Source organism: Macaca thibetana, chromosome 18 (genome assembly GCF_024542745.1).
Source record: "Macaca thibetana thibetana isolate TM-01 chromosome 18, ASM2454274v1, whole genome shotgun sequence".
NCBI classification, from domain to species: Eukaryota; Metazoa; Chordata; class Mammalia; order Primates; family Cercopithecidae; genus Macaca; species Macaca thibetana.
In genome coordinates this window covers 60,681,858-60,696,737 of record NC_065595.1, presented here as the reverse complement: position 1 = coordinate 60,696,737, position 14,880 = coordinate 60,681,858, and positions in this window count along the sequence as shown.

Here is a 14,880-nt window from a genome sequence, read left to right as displayed (position 1 = left end):
TAGATGCACATGTAGTATGCTTTTAAAATGCCACCATTTTACATTTGACACATGTCCATGTCAAATGGAAGCATAGATCTCCCCATTCTTTAACTTCCTCTAAATTCTCCTTACTAATGGATAACTAGAGAACTTGTTTATTGCATCTGCTTTGTAAGAGGGGTGATGCCTGTTACTGAAAGTCACTCAAAAGAGAATTTAGCATTTCTTGATGGTTATAATTGTAGTATATGTTCTGCATGTCTGTTGGTCTCTCTATATATCTCTACATTATCTTCAAGCTTTGACACAACAACCCTTCTTACATGAAGGCTATATGATTTATGCTTGCAATATAATGTAAACAAGCATTTTTAAATTGTGGAGATAGGATGGTTCATTTTAAATTCGGTTCATTTCAATATAATAGTCCACACTGTGAACGTTTTTGGATTCAGAGTAATCATGAACTTGGAATTCTTTGGGAAATGATAAATATACAAGACTCTGAGTTTAACATTCTCCAAGAGAATGTACTTGGTAGAGTTCTTTTATTGTTATGCTTAATCCATGTCTTTTGACTGATCTAATAATAGAGGAAATTAATCTCCTAAAATTTTGATTATGCTTTTGAAGTTTCCAATTTTTACATTAATTTCATCACTGATCTATCATTCTCTCTTATTATTACAAAACTGTGTTCACATTAAATTCACTTTTTTTTTTAAATTTGAGATGGAGTCTCACTCTGTACCTTTGCCTCCCAAGTTCAAGCAATTCTCCTGCCTCAGCCACCAGAGTAGCTAGGATTATAGGTACACATCACCACGCCCAGCTAATTTTTGTATTTTTAATAGAGACAGAGTTGCACCATATTGGCCAGAGTGGTCTTGAAATCCTGACCTCAAGTGATATGTGTGCCTCAGCCTCCCAAAGTGCTGGGATTATAGACGTAAGTCATTGAGCCTGGCTCACATTAAAGTCACTTTTAACGAAAAAAAAGTCACAATTTTGATAATTAAACACAGTTTTTAAAATATTCCTTTTAAATCTTTTTTAATGAATATAGGTTATATGGTTGTAATTTTTATTCTTTTTAAGATTCCTAAAATTAAGTAGTCTTACTATTTCCACAGTTATTATTGTCAATAACTACATAGTATTCTGTTAGATATTGTATTATGATTTACTTGACTATTCCCTACCACCCTATCTTTTATAGATTTTTAGTATTTTTGATAATGATGTCATAAATATCTTTGTCCGGGTAGCTGTTCTTTCTCTATTGAATTAACTACTTATGAATATTTTATGACTTTCAAAAATTATCTTATTGCAGCCAGAAACAGCCAGTGACACAATGTTATAGTTCTATAATTGTATATAAATATATTTGTTTCACCATATCATCAAAATTATGTGTCAATACTTTAAAACGTTTTTTGATAGATACAAAATTACATCTTAATGATGCTTTAATTTTTATTCCTTTGATTATATCAAACCAAGACCCAATATTTTTCAAAAATGTTGGAACTTTTTGTATGTTATCAAGTGTGAATTGTTTCTTGGATCTTGAATGTTTTCGGGACAGTTACGTAAGCTCTTCAGTCTGTATAGGTGCATATACCTTGTTTTTCTACTTAAGCATTTTGTCAAACTGATTTTTCGTAAATATTTATTCTGTCTTATTTTTAATAAGAATAAGATTGGCCGGGCGCGGTGGCTCAAGCCTGTAATCCCAGCACTTTGGGAGGCCGAGACGGGCGGATCACGAGGCCAGGAGATCGAGAGACGATCCCGGCTAACACGGCGAAACCCCGTCTCTACTAAAAAATACAAAAAAACTAGCCGGGCGAGGTGGCGGGCGCCTGTAGTCCCAGCTACTCGGGAGGCTGAGGCAGGAGAATGGCGTAAACCCAGGAGGCGGAGCTTGCAGTGAGCTGAGATCCGGCCACTGCACTCCAGCCTGGGTGACAGAGCAAGACTCCGTCTCAAAAAAAAAAAAAAAAAAAAAAAAAAAAAAAGAATAAGATTATATTCTTATTCAAATACGTCTTCTCTTCATGATTTTGTCTTTGTAAAAGAATTTTTCATTTTAGAAATGAACTGTGCAGTTGATTGCAGAAAATAACTTTAGGTCATAATATTTGTTTATGCAGTTACAATTGTTTATTAGGATGGCTTTCATTAGTCAGTTGGCAGTTTTAGAAACAGAATAAAATATTACGCTGTCAGCATGTATAGACTATTTAAAGGTTGAAGTTCAGAGCTGTTCCTTGGTGTGGGTATCTGCTTTTTTCCCAGGTAGAAGCTACAGGAACAGGCTCATTTATTTAAACAAAAGATAAGTTACTGGACCGATATCAGGGACTCAATGAATGAAGGGAAGGTGGAGGTCCAGGATTAGAAATTAGAAATTAGAAAATATGTAGGAAGATGTGAACTTTGGAGGTTTGAGCAGTGGCTCCACTGCTGAGACCTACCATGACCACAGCCTGGTCTACTGCTACTACTGCTGCTGCCAGGATAGAGACTCTTGGTCTTCTGGAAAGCACTAACTCCTAAGACTATACAGTATGAGGAAATCTGTAAAATGAAGATAAGGATGTCAATAGGAATGGAAATTTGGATGTTGGACACCCATATGATAAGTGTTTACAAAAGCAATTCCACAGACACAGTCTTGTCTATCTTCAGATTCCAGTTCATTTGCTCGGGAAGGAATCATTAGGTTTTCATCAGCTGATTCACACTAACAAAACTCCAAGGAATGAGGCTTTCTCTCATTCCTACATTCATTTTTAAACAGATGTAAACAGCTTAAGAATGCTGATCAGTCATCTATTCTGTCTTTTATATCTACTTATTACTCCAGATAACTACTAGATGTTCAATCCGATGACATTATTATCAGAGGGAGTGGAAGATAATAATTTTAGGAGTCATTTCATCCTGTTCCTGTTAGCACTTGGAAATTTTATTGTTTTCCATTCGTGGTGTATTTCTATTCAGAGAGCTCACCTTGGTTGAGCTCTTAGTTTCCTATTGCTGCTGTAACAAGTACAGTAAATCTTCACTGAACAATGTCAGTAGGTTCTTGGAAACTGTGACTTTAAGAGAAATGAAGTATAATCAAACCAATATTTTCTTACCAACATTATAACAAAATGATATTGAACTAAACAATATTATTTGAGTGTCTGCTGTATGCTATTTTTCTTAAGTCACAGTTTCCAAGAACCTACCAATGACATTAAGTGAAGAAATAATATACTACAAACTTAGCATCTTAAAACAACACAATTTTATAATTTTATAGTTCTAGAGGTCAAAAATCTAAAATCCGTTTCTCTTGGCTAAAATTAAGGTGTCAGCTGGTTCCTTCTGAAAGTTCTAGGGGAAAATTCCTCTACTCATCTTTTCCAAAATCTAGAGGTTGCCTACATTTCATGGCCCCATCCCGTTTTCAAAGCCAGCAATGGCCAGTGGAGTCTTTCTCACATTGCCTCACTCTTAACACTGACTCTTCTGCCTCCCTCTTCCATTTTAAGGTCCTTGGGGTTATGTTAGGTCCACTCTAATCAACCAGGATAGTCTTCCTATTATAAGGTCAGCTAATTAGCACCCTTACTTCCATCTGCAACCTTAATTCCCCCTTGCCATGTAATGTAACATATTCACAAATTCCAGGGATTAGGATATGAACCTCTTTGGGGGGGTCATAATTCTGCCTCCCATTGTAACTCATTCACAGCGCTCCCCTCTTTGGTAGGTATTTGACATGTGAGAATATTGGCCTTTTTTTTTTTTGAAGTTTCACGTAACTTCCAAACAAGGTGCCTCTTCTGTTTGCTCACGGTTAGAACAATAGGCTTATGCTAAAACTCTGAACGTCTTTGAACTTTACCAGAGTTAACATTTGTTTTTGCTCTTCAAACATTAAATATTAGGAATCTTCTATTATCAATGGAATTTACCTAAAATATATGTGACCCCTCCAATTAATAACCATCTATCCCCTCAACATCTTAATTTCAAGTTAGGCCTCAGAACTATTAGGCGAACAGATACACTATTTGTTAGACTAATTATAATTGTTTGAATTGAATGTCTATCCAATTATTTGAGTTATTACTTCTAAGAAACTACATATATATCAAAAGGTTTCAAAGCCTTATACTCTGTAAATATTAAACAAAGAGTGTTTTGTCATAAAAATATGCTTCCAGAAAATGTGCTAAAGAAGCAATAGTTGACTGTTTTACAGTTTGTACCAGTACATATTGGGCTAAGTAAAATTTATGTAATTCTTGAAACATAAACATTCAAACCTAAATGAGGCCACAAAATATTTTAACTCATTTCTCTTTTATGTTTTTCTCTCAATGATCAAGGCATCTAGCACTAGTGATTAAAATGAATGATTATGAAAATGTGAAAGATATTCTGAAATTTCTATTATACCAGGATTTATTACACTACAAACCTTGATTTTAAATGAGCCTATTTCAGACATAGCTTGATATTAAAGAAATCTCTAAGAATGGTTCTTTGATCTTCAAGGTAAAGAAACATAATTCAAACGAACACAGCAACAAACTCCAAATTCTATTTTCTGGTTATAATTAAGAGCCACTATTATCTCAACTCCCGATCAAGTTACACTGAGTAAAATCTACATATATTCCTTGTATGAGTTCATTTTCAAACTGCAGATACTACCTGAGACTGGGTAATTTATAAAGAAAAGAGGTTTATGGTCAGGAGTGGTGGCTCATGTCTGTAATCTCAGCACGGATGGCCAAGGTGAGTGGATTACTTGAGGTCAGGAGTTCAAGACAAACCTGGCCAACATGGTGAAACCTTGTCTCTACTAAAAATACAAAAATTAGCCAGGCCTGGTGGTGCATGCCTGTGGTCTCAGCTACTCAGGACGCTGAGGCACAATAATCGGTTAAACCCAGGAAGTGGAGGCAGAGGCTGCAGTGAAACAAGATCATGCCACTGCACTCCAGCCTGGGTGACAGACCTAGACTCTGTCTCAGAAAAAAAAAAAAAAAAAAAGGGAGAAAAGAAAAAAGAGGTTAATTGACTCACAGTTCTGCATGACTGGAGAGACCTCAGAAAACTTACAATCATGGTGAAAGGTGAAGAGGCACATCTTACATGGCAGCAGGTAAGAGAGAGTATGTGTGTGTAGGGGAAACCGTCACTTATAAAACCATCAGCTCCTGTGAGAACTCACTATCATGAGAACAGCATGGAGGAAACCACCCCCATGATCCAATCACCTCCCATCAGGTCTTGCCATCTACACATGGGAATTATAAGGATTATAATTCCAGATGAGATTTGGGTGGTCTCAGATGGAGATGAGGAACTTATTGGGAACTGGAGCAAACGTGACTCTTGCTACGTTTTAGCAAAGAGACTGGTGGCATTTTGCTGCCCTAGAGATTTGTGGAACTTTGAACCTGAGAGAGATGATTTAGAGTATCTGGTGGAAGAAATTTCTAAGCAGCAAAGCAATCGAAAGGTGACTTGGGTGCTGTTAAAAGCATTCCGTTTTGAAAGGAAATGAAACGTAACAGTTCAGAAAATTTGCAGCTGGATGATGCAACAGAAAAGAAAAACCCATTTTCTAAGAACAAATTCAAGCTTGCTGCAGAAATTTACATAAATAACAAGGAGCCAAATGTTAATCTCCAAGACAATGGGCAAAATGTCTGCAGGACATGTCAGAGACATTCATGGCAGCCCCTGTCATCACAGGCACAGAGGCCCAGGAGAACAAAGTGGTTTCATGGGCCAGGACCAGGGCCCCCCTGCCATGTGCACCCTAGGGACTTGGTGCCCTGCATCCCAGTCACTCTAGCCATGGCTAAAAGGGCCAAGGTACAGGTCAGGCCATAGCTTCCAAGGGCACAAGCCCCAAGCCTTGGCAGCTTCCACATGGTGTTGAGCCTATGAGTGCACAGAAGTCATGAACTGAGGTTTGGGAACCTCTGCCTAGATTTCAGAGGATGTATGGAAATCCCTGGATGTCCAGAGAGAAATCTTCAGCAGGAGCAGAGCCCTCCCAGAAAACCTCTGCTATATCAGTGCAGAAGGGAAATGTGGTGTTGAAGCCCCCACACAGAGTCACCACTGGGACACAGCTTAGTGGAGCTGGGAGAAGAGGGCCACCATCCTCCAGACCCCAGAATGGTACAGCCACTGACAGCTTGCACCATGCACCTGGAAAAGCCACAGACACTCAACAAAAGCCCAAGAAAGCAGCCAGCAGAGTGGCTATACCCTACAAAGCCACAGGGGCGGAGCTGCCCAAGGCCATGGAAGCCCATCTCTTGCATAGGAACAACCTGGATATGAGACATGGAGTCAAAGGAGATCTTTTTGGAGGTTTAAGATTTGAGTGCCCCACTGGATTTTGGACATGCATGGGGCCTTTAGTCCTTTGTTTTTGCCCATTTCTCCCATTTGGAATGAGTATATTTATCCAATCCCTGTACCCACATAGTATCTAGGAAATAACTAACTTGCCTTTGATTTTATAGGCTCATAGGTGGAAGGGACTTGCCTTGTATTGAATGAAACTTTTGACTGTGGACGTCTGAGTTAATGCGGAAATGATTTAAGAATTTGGGGGACTGTTGGGAAAGCATGATTGATTTTGAAATGTGAAGACATAAGATTTGTGAGGGGCTGGGGTAAAATGATATGGTTTGGCTGTGTCCCCACCCAAATCTCATCTTGAATTGTAGCTCCTGTGTGGGAGGGACCTGGTGGGAAGTAATTGAATCATGGGGGCAGTTTCCCCCATCCTGTTCTCATGGTAGTGAATAAGCCTCATGAGATCTGATGGTTTTATAAAGGGAAACCCCTTTCACTTGGTTCTCATTCTCTCGTGCTGCCACCACATAAGACATACCTTTCACCTTCTGCCATGATTGCAAGGCCCCCCAGCCGTGTGGAACTGTGAGTTCATTAAACCTCTTCCTTTATAAATTACCAAGGCTTGGGTATGTCTTTATCAGCAGCATGAAAACGGACTAATACACTGTGTCATGTAAAACTTACATTAAATATATTTGTATGCTTTTTTCTTGATAACCTGTCTTTTGTTATGGGGGTTTCGGTCATGAACCTAGTGATGGTGAAGAAAAGATGTTACTCTTTCTCCCCTACAGCTACATTTCAGGAGTCAAAAAGGAACATATTTCAAGAATAGCTGTGGAATAGCAACAAAGGAAAGACCATTAGCTGCCTCCTAATACCCATATTCCTCCTGCTCTGTTGTAGAACTTTGGCTTATTTGCTGGGCAAATTACCACATGTGCACAGTGTGCATCTCCTATCCTATCCTCTGATCCCTTAGTGTGGCTGTGGGATTGAGTTATGGTCAGTGTGATATGAGACAAAGTGTGGGGCCTGGTTTTAAGAGTTTCCCTAAAAATCCTTATTTTTAACTACTAGAAGCTGAATTTGCTTTGTAATTTAGTTACTTACTTCAAAAGTGGTCTGTATTCACGTAAACTATGCCCTTTGGATATTTTTCTAGTACAAAGTTGTTATTGCAAGTTTCATAGCTATAGCTACCTTCTCTTGTTTTGTGCTTCCTCTGATTTTATTTCATACTTCTATTATCAACTGACCTAATTCCTCTAACCAGGGACATTTAAAAGACTATGCAAGGTCAGGGGGCGGAGCAAGATGGCCGAATAGGAATAGCTCCAGTCTCCAACTCCCAGCGCGAGCGACACAGAAGACCGGTGATTTCTGCATTTTCAACTGACGTACTGGGTTCATCTCACTAGGGAGTGCTGGACAATCGGTGCTGGTCAGCTGCTGCAGCCCGACCAGCGAGAGCTGAAGCAGGGCGAGGCATCGCCTCACCTGGGAAGCTCAAGGGGGAAGGGAATCCCTTTTCCTAGCCAGGGGAACTGAGAAATACAACACTGGGAAAATTGGGTAACTCCCACCCCAATACTGCACTTTAAGCAAACGGGCACACCAGGAGATTCTATCCCACACCTGGCCGGGAGGGTCCCACGCCCATGGAGCCTCCCTCATTGCTAGCACAGCAGTCTGTGATCTAACCACAAGGCAGCAGCGAGGCTGGGGGAGGGGCGCCCGCCATTGCTGAGGCTTAAGTAGGTAAACAAAGCCGCTGGGAAGCTCCAACTGGGTGGAGCTCACAGCAGCTCAAGGAAACCTGCCTGTCTCTGTAGACTCCACCTCTGGGGACAGGGCAGAGCTAAACAACAACAAAAACAACAAAAAGCAGCAGAAACCTCTGCAGACGCAAACGACTCTGTCTGACAGCTTTGAAGAGAGCAGTGGATCTCCCGACACGGAGGTTGAGATCTGAGAAGGGACAGACTGCCTGCTCAAGTGGGTCCCTGACCCCTGAGTAGCCTAACTGGGACACATCCCCCACTAGGGGTAGTCTGACACCCCACACCTCACAGGGTGGAGTACACCCCTGAAAGGAAGCTTCCAAAGTAAGAATCAGACAGGTACACTCCCTGTTCAGCAATATTCTATCTTCTGCAGCCTCTGCTGCTGATACCCAGGCAAACAGGGTCTGGAGTGGACCTCAAGCAATCTCCAACAGACCTACAGCTGAGGGTCCTGACTGTTAGAAGGAAAACTATCAAACAGGAAGGACACCTACACCAAAACCCCATCAGTACATCACCAGCATCAAAGACCAGAGGCAGATAAAACCACAAAGATGGGGAAAAAGCAGGGCAGAAAAGCTGGAAATTCAAAAAATCAGAGCGCATCTACCCCTGCAAAGGAGCGCAGCGCATCGCCAGCAACGGATCAAAGCTGGACGGAGAATGACTTTGACGAGATGAGAGAAGAAGGCATCAGTCCATCAAACTTCTCAGAGCTAAAGGAGGAATTACGTACCCAGCACAAATAAACTAAAAATCTTGAAAAAAGAGTGGAAGAATTGATAGCTAGAGTAATTAATGCAGAGAAAGTCATAAACGAAATGACAGAGATGAAAACCATGACACGAGAAATACGTGACAAATGCACAAGCTTCAGTAACTGACTCGATCAACTGGAAGAAAGAGTATCAGCAATTGAGGATCAAATGAATGAAATGAAGTGAGAAGAGAAACCTAAAGAAAAAAGAAGAAAAAGAAATGAACAAAGCCTGCAAGAAGTATGGGATTATGTAAAAAGACCAAATCTACATCTGATTGGGGTGCCTGAAAGTGAGAGGGAAAATGGAACCAAGTTGGAAAACACTCTTCAGGATATCATCCAGGAGAACTTCCCCAACCTAGTAGGGCAGGCCAACGTTCAAATTCAGGAAATGCAGAGAACGCCACAAAGATACTCCTCGAGAAGAGCAACTCCAAGACACATAATTGCCAGATTCACCAAAGTTGAAATGAAGGAAAAAATCTTAAGGGCAGCCAGAGAGAAAGGTAGGGTTACCCACAAAGGGAAGCCCATCAGACTAACAGCAGATCTCTCGGCAGAAACTCTACAAGCCACAAGAGAGTGGGGGCCAATATTCAACATTCTTAAAGAAAAGAATTTTAAACCCAGAATTTCATATCCAGCCAAACTAAGTTTCATAAGTGAAGGAGAAATAAAATCCTTTACAGACAAGCAAATGCTTAGAGATTTTGTCACCACCAGGCCTGCCTTACAAGAGACCCTGAAGGAAGCACTAAACATGGAAAGAAACAACCGGTACCAGCCATTGCAAAAACATGCCAAAACGTAAAGACCATCGAGGCTAGGAAGAAACTGCATCAACTAACGAGCAAAATAACCAGTTAATAGCATAATGGCAGGATCAAGTTCACACATAACAATCTTAACCTTAAATGTAAATGGACTAAATGCTCCAATTAAAAGACACAGACTGGCAAACTGGATAAAGAGTCAAGACCCATCAGTCTGCTGTATTCAGGAGACCCATCTCACATGCAGAGACATACATAGGCTCAAAATAAAGGGATGGAGGAAGATCTACCAAGCACATGGAGAACAAAAAAAAAAGCAGGGGTTGCAATACTAGTCTCTGATAAAACAGACTTTCAACCATCAAAGATCAAAAGAGACAAAGAAGGCCATTACATAATGGTAAAGGGATCAATTCAACAGGAAGAGCTAACTATCCTAAATATATATGCACCCAATACAAGAGCACCCAGATTCATAAAGCAAGTCCTTAGACTCCCATAAAATAATAATGAGAGACTTCAATACCCCACTGTAAACATTAGACAGATCAACGAGACAAAGTTAACAAGGACATCCAGGAATTGAACTCATCTCTGCAGCAAGCAGACCTAATAGACATCTATAGAACTCTCCACCCCAAATCAACAGAATATACATTCTTCTCAGCACCACATCGCACTTATTCCAAAATTGACCACATAATTGGAAGTAAAGCACTCCTCAGCAAATGTACAAGAACAGAAATTATAACAAACTGTCTCTCAGACCACAGTGCAATCAAACTAGAACTTAGGACTAAGAAACTCAATCAAAACTGCTCAACTACAGGGAAACTGAACAACCTGCTCCTGAACGACTTCTGGGTACATAACGAAATGAAGGCAGAAATAAAGATGTTCTTTGAAACCAATGAGAACAAAGATACAACATACCAGAATCTCTGGGACACATTTAAAGCAGTGTGTAGAGGGAAATTTATAGCACTAAATGCCCACAAGAGAAAGCAGGAAAGATCTAAAATTGACACTCTAACATCGCAATTAAAAGAACTAGAGAAGCAAGAGCAAACACATTCGAAAGCTAGCAGAAGGCAAGAAATAACTAAGATCAGAGCAGAACTGAAGGAGATAGAGACACAAAAAACCCTCCAAAAAATCAATGAATCCAGGAGTTGGTTTTTTGAAAAATCAACAAAATTGATGGACCACTAGCAAGACTAATAAAGAAGAAAAGAGAGAAGAATCAAATAGACACAATAAAAATATCATAAAGGGGATATCACCACCGACTCCACAGAAATACAACTACCATCAGAGAATACTATAAACACCTCTACGCAAATAAACTAGAAAATCTAGAAGAAATGGATAATTTCCTGGACACTTACACTCTTCCAAGACTAAACCAGGAAGAAGTTGAATCCCTGAATAGACCAATAGCAGGCTCTGAAATTGAGGCAATAATTAATAGCCTACCAACCAAAAAAAGTCCAGGACCAGATGGATTCACAGCTGAATTCTACCAGAGGTACAAGGAGGAGCTGGTACCATTCCTTCTGAAACTATTCCAATCAATAGAAAAAGAGGGAATCCTCCCTAACTCATTTTATGAGGCCAACATCATCCTGATACCAAAGCCTGGCAGAGACACAACAAAAAAAGAGAATTGTAGACCAATATCCCTGATGAACATCGATGCAAAAATCCTCAATAAAATACTGGCAAACCGGATTCAGCAGCACACCAAAAAGCTTATCCACCGTGATCAAGTGGGCTTCATCCCTGGGATGCAAGGCTGGTTCAACATATGCAAATCAATAAATGTAATGCAGCATATAAACAGAACCAAAGACAAGAACCACATGATTATCTCAATAGATGCAGAAAAGGCTTTTGACAAAATCCAACAGCCCTTCATGCTAAAAACTCTCAATAAATTCGGTATTGATGGAACATACCTCAAAATCATAAGAGCTATTTATGACAAACCCACAGCCAATATCATACTGAATGGGCAAAAACTGGAAAAATTCCCTTTGAAAACTGGCACAAGACAGGGATGCCCTCTCTCACCACTCCTATTCAACATAGTGTTGGAAATTCTGGCTAGGGCAATCAGGCAAGAGAAAAAAATCAAGGGTATTCAGTTAGGAAAAGAAGAAGTCAAATTGTCCCTCTTTGCAGATGACATGATTGTATATTTAGAAAACCCCATTGTCTCAGCCCAAAATCTCCTTAAGCTGATAAGCAACTTCAGCAAAGTCTCAGCATACAAAATTAATGTGCAAAAATCACAAGCATTCTTATACACCAGTAACAGACAAACAGAGAGCCAAATCATGAATGAACTTCCATCACAATTGCTTCAAAGAGAATAAAATACCTAGGAATCCAACTTACAAGGGATGTAAAGGACCTCTTCAAGGAGAACTACAAACCACTGCTCAGTGAAATCAAAGAGGACACAAACAAATGGAAGAACATACCATGCTCATGGTAGGAAGAATCAATATCATGAAAATGGCCATACTGCCCAAGGTTATTTATAGATTCAATGCCATCCCCATCAAGCTACCAATGAGTTTCTTCACAGAATTGGAAAAAACTGCTTTAGAGTTCATATGGAACCAAAAAAGAGCCCGCATTGCCAAGACAATCCTAAGTCAAAAGAACAAAGCTGGAGGCATCACGCTACCTGACTTCAAACTATACTACAAGGCTACAGTAACCAAAACAGCATGGTACTGGTACCAAAACAGAGATATAGACCAATGGAACAGAACAGAGTCCTCAGAAATAATACCACACATCTACAGCCATCTGATCTTTGACAAACCTGAAAGAAACAAGAAATGGGGAAAGGATTCCCTATTTAATAAATGGTGCTGGGAAAATTGGCTAGCCATAAGTAGAAAGCTGAAACTGGATCCTTTCCTTACTCCTTATACGAAAATTAATTCAAGATGGATTAGAGACTTAAATGTTAGACCTAATACCATAAAAACCCTAGAAGAAAACCTAGGCAGTACTATTCAGGACATAGGCATGGGCAAAGACTTCATGTCTAAAACACCAAAAGCAACGGCAGCAAAAGCCAAAATTGACAAATGGGATCTCATTAAACTAAAGAGCTTCTGCACAGCAGAAGAAACTACCATCAGAGTGAACAGGCAACCTACAGAATGGGAGAAAATTTTTGCAATCTACTCATCTGACAAAGGGCTAATATCCAGAACCTACAAAGAACTCAAACAAATTTACAAGAAAAAAACAAACAACCCCATCAAAAAGTGGGCAAAGGATATGAACAGACATTTCTCAAAAGAAAATGCTCATCATCACTGGCCATCAGAGAAATGCAAATCAAAACCACAATGAGATATCATCTCACACCAGTTAGAATGGCAATCATTAAAAAGTCAGGAAACAACAGGTGCTGGAGAGGATATGGAGAAATAGGAACACTTTTACACTGTTGGTGGGATTGTAAACTAGTTCAACCATTATGGAAAACAGTATGGCAATTCCTCAAGGATCTAGAACTAGATGTACCATATGACCCAGCCATCCCATTACTGGGTATATACCCAAAGGATTATAAATCATGCTGCTATAAAGACACATGCACACGTATGTTTATTGCAGCACTATTCACAATAGCAAAGACTTGGAATCAACCCAAATGTCCATCAGTGACAGACTGGATTAAGAAAATGTGGCACATATACACCATGGAATACTATGCAGCCATAAAAAAGGATGAGTTCATGTCCTTTGTAGGGACATGGATGCAGCTGGAAACCATCATTCTTAGCAAACTATCACAAGAACAGAAAACCAAACACCGCATGTTCTCACTCATAGGTGGGAACTGAACAATGAGATCACTTGGACTCGGGAAGGGGAACATCACACACCGGGGCCTATCATGGGGAGAGGGGAGTGGGGAGGGATTGCATTGGGAGTTATACCTGATGTAAATGATGAGTTGATGGGTGCAGCACACCAACATGGCACAAGTATACATATGTAACAAACCTGCACGTTATGCACATGTACCCTAGAACTTAAAGTATAATAATAATAAATAAATAAATAAAAAGACTATGCAAGGTCAAGGGAACAAAGAGAACAGATTTTTATCCTTGAGTCACAATTTGCTCTGAAATTCTGAAATTTGCTCTGCAATCTTTAGATTTTGAGATAACATAGTACAGCTGCACAAAAGTTAATTTTCAACTTTGTTAGAACATACTTCTTTAAAATTCCCTGATTTTTTATTCTTACTCACCTTGAGCTCATTAGAGTGAATACAGGTGATCTAAATTACTTAGTCTAATGTCCATTTGGGGCCTGGAATTACACATAGAGTTTGCATGAAGGCCTAGATAATTATGCAGTAACACACTCACTCATATTAGAGATGTGTTTTAAAAATCTTAAGGAAACAGGCCTTGGACATTTCTAAGGTATGGAGACAATTATCTCCCTACCTTCCACCTCTGCCAAAAAGTAAAAATGAAATCCAAAAAATAATTGTATCAAAATCCTCTGGTTCATTTCATTCTCTTAGTCATGGTAGAGAAAGTTTACTGGATCTTTCTTCTCTTACCAAAGCAAACTTTTCCCTCTTAAGATGGCTCAATTTTATAAATTCATGTTATCATATTACTCTAATTTCCTTCTAAAGTTTTTATCCTATTATTTTTGTGTTGATTATGTATTCAAGTTGAGAAAGAATCTCCCCAGATGCTATGTTTCCATGCCAGGTTAAACATAAAAATAGCACAATAAAGAAATTTGGTTTGTTTCATTTATGTTCTAATTAATGTAAATATGAGTATGTTGATTGCTTCACTAGTACAGGTGCTTAATGTATCTACTCACTGTAACTTACCTTAAAAGAGTATAATTTTCCTTTTCACAGTCTTCCCTCCTGAAAGGGAACATACATGTCTGAGGCAGATGCCGGTCCTGAAAATGCTTCTGAAAATTTACTTTTAGTACCCATTAGTATATACATTCATTTAAACTTGGGAAAGATGTTACAGGAAAGCAATATGAACTAATGATTCCGTTGTTTTAGGAAATCATTAACTTTGGAAACTATGCAATTAGGATGACTAAATTTCTCCTTAAAATAGTCAACATCTAGGGAGAATTATGGACTGTATAAAAGGTA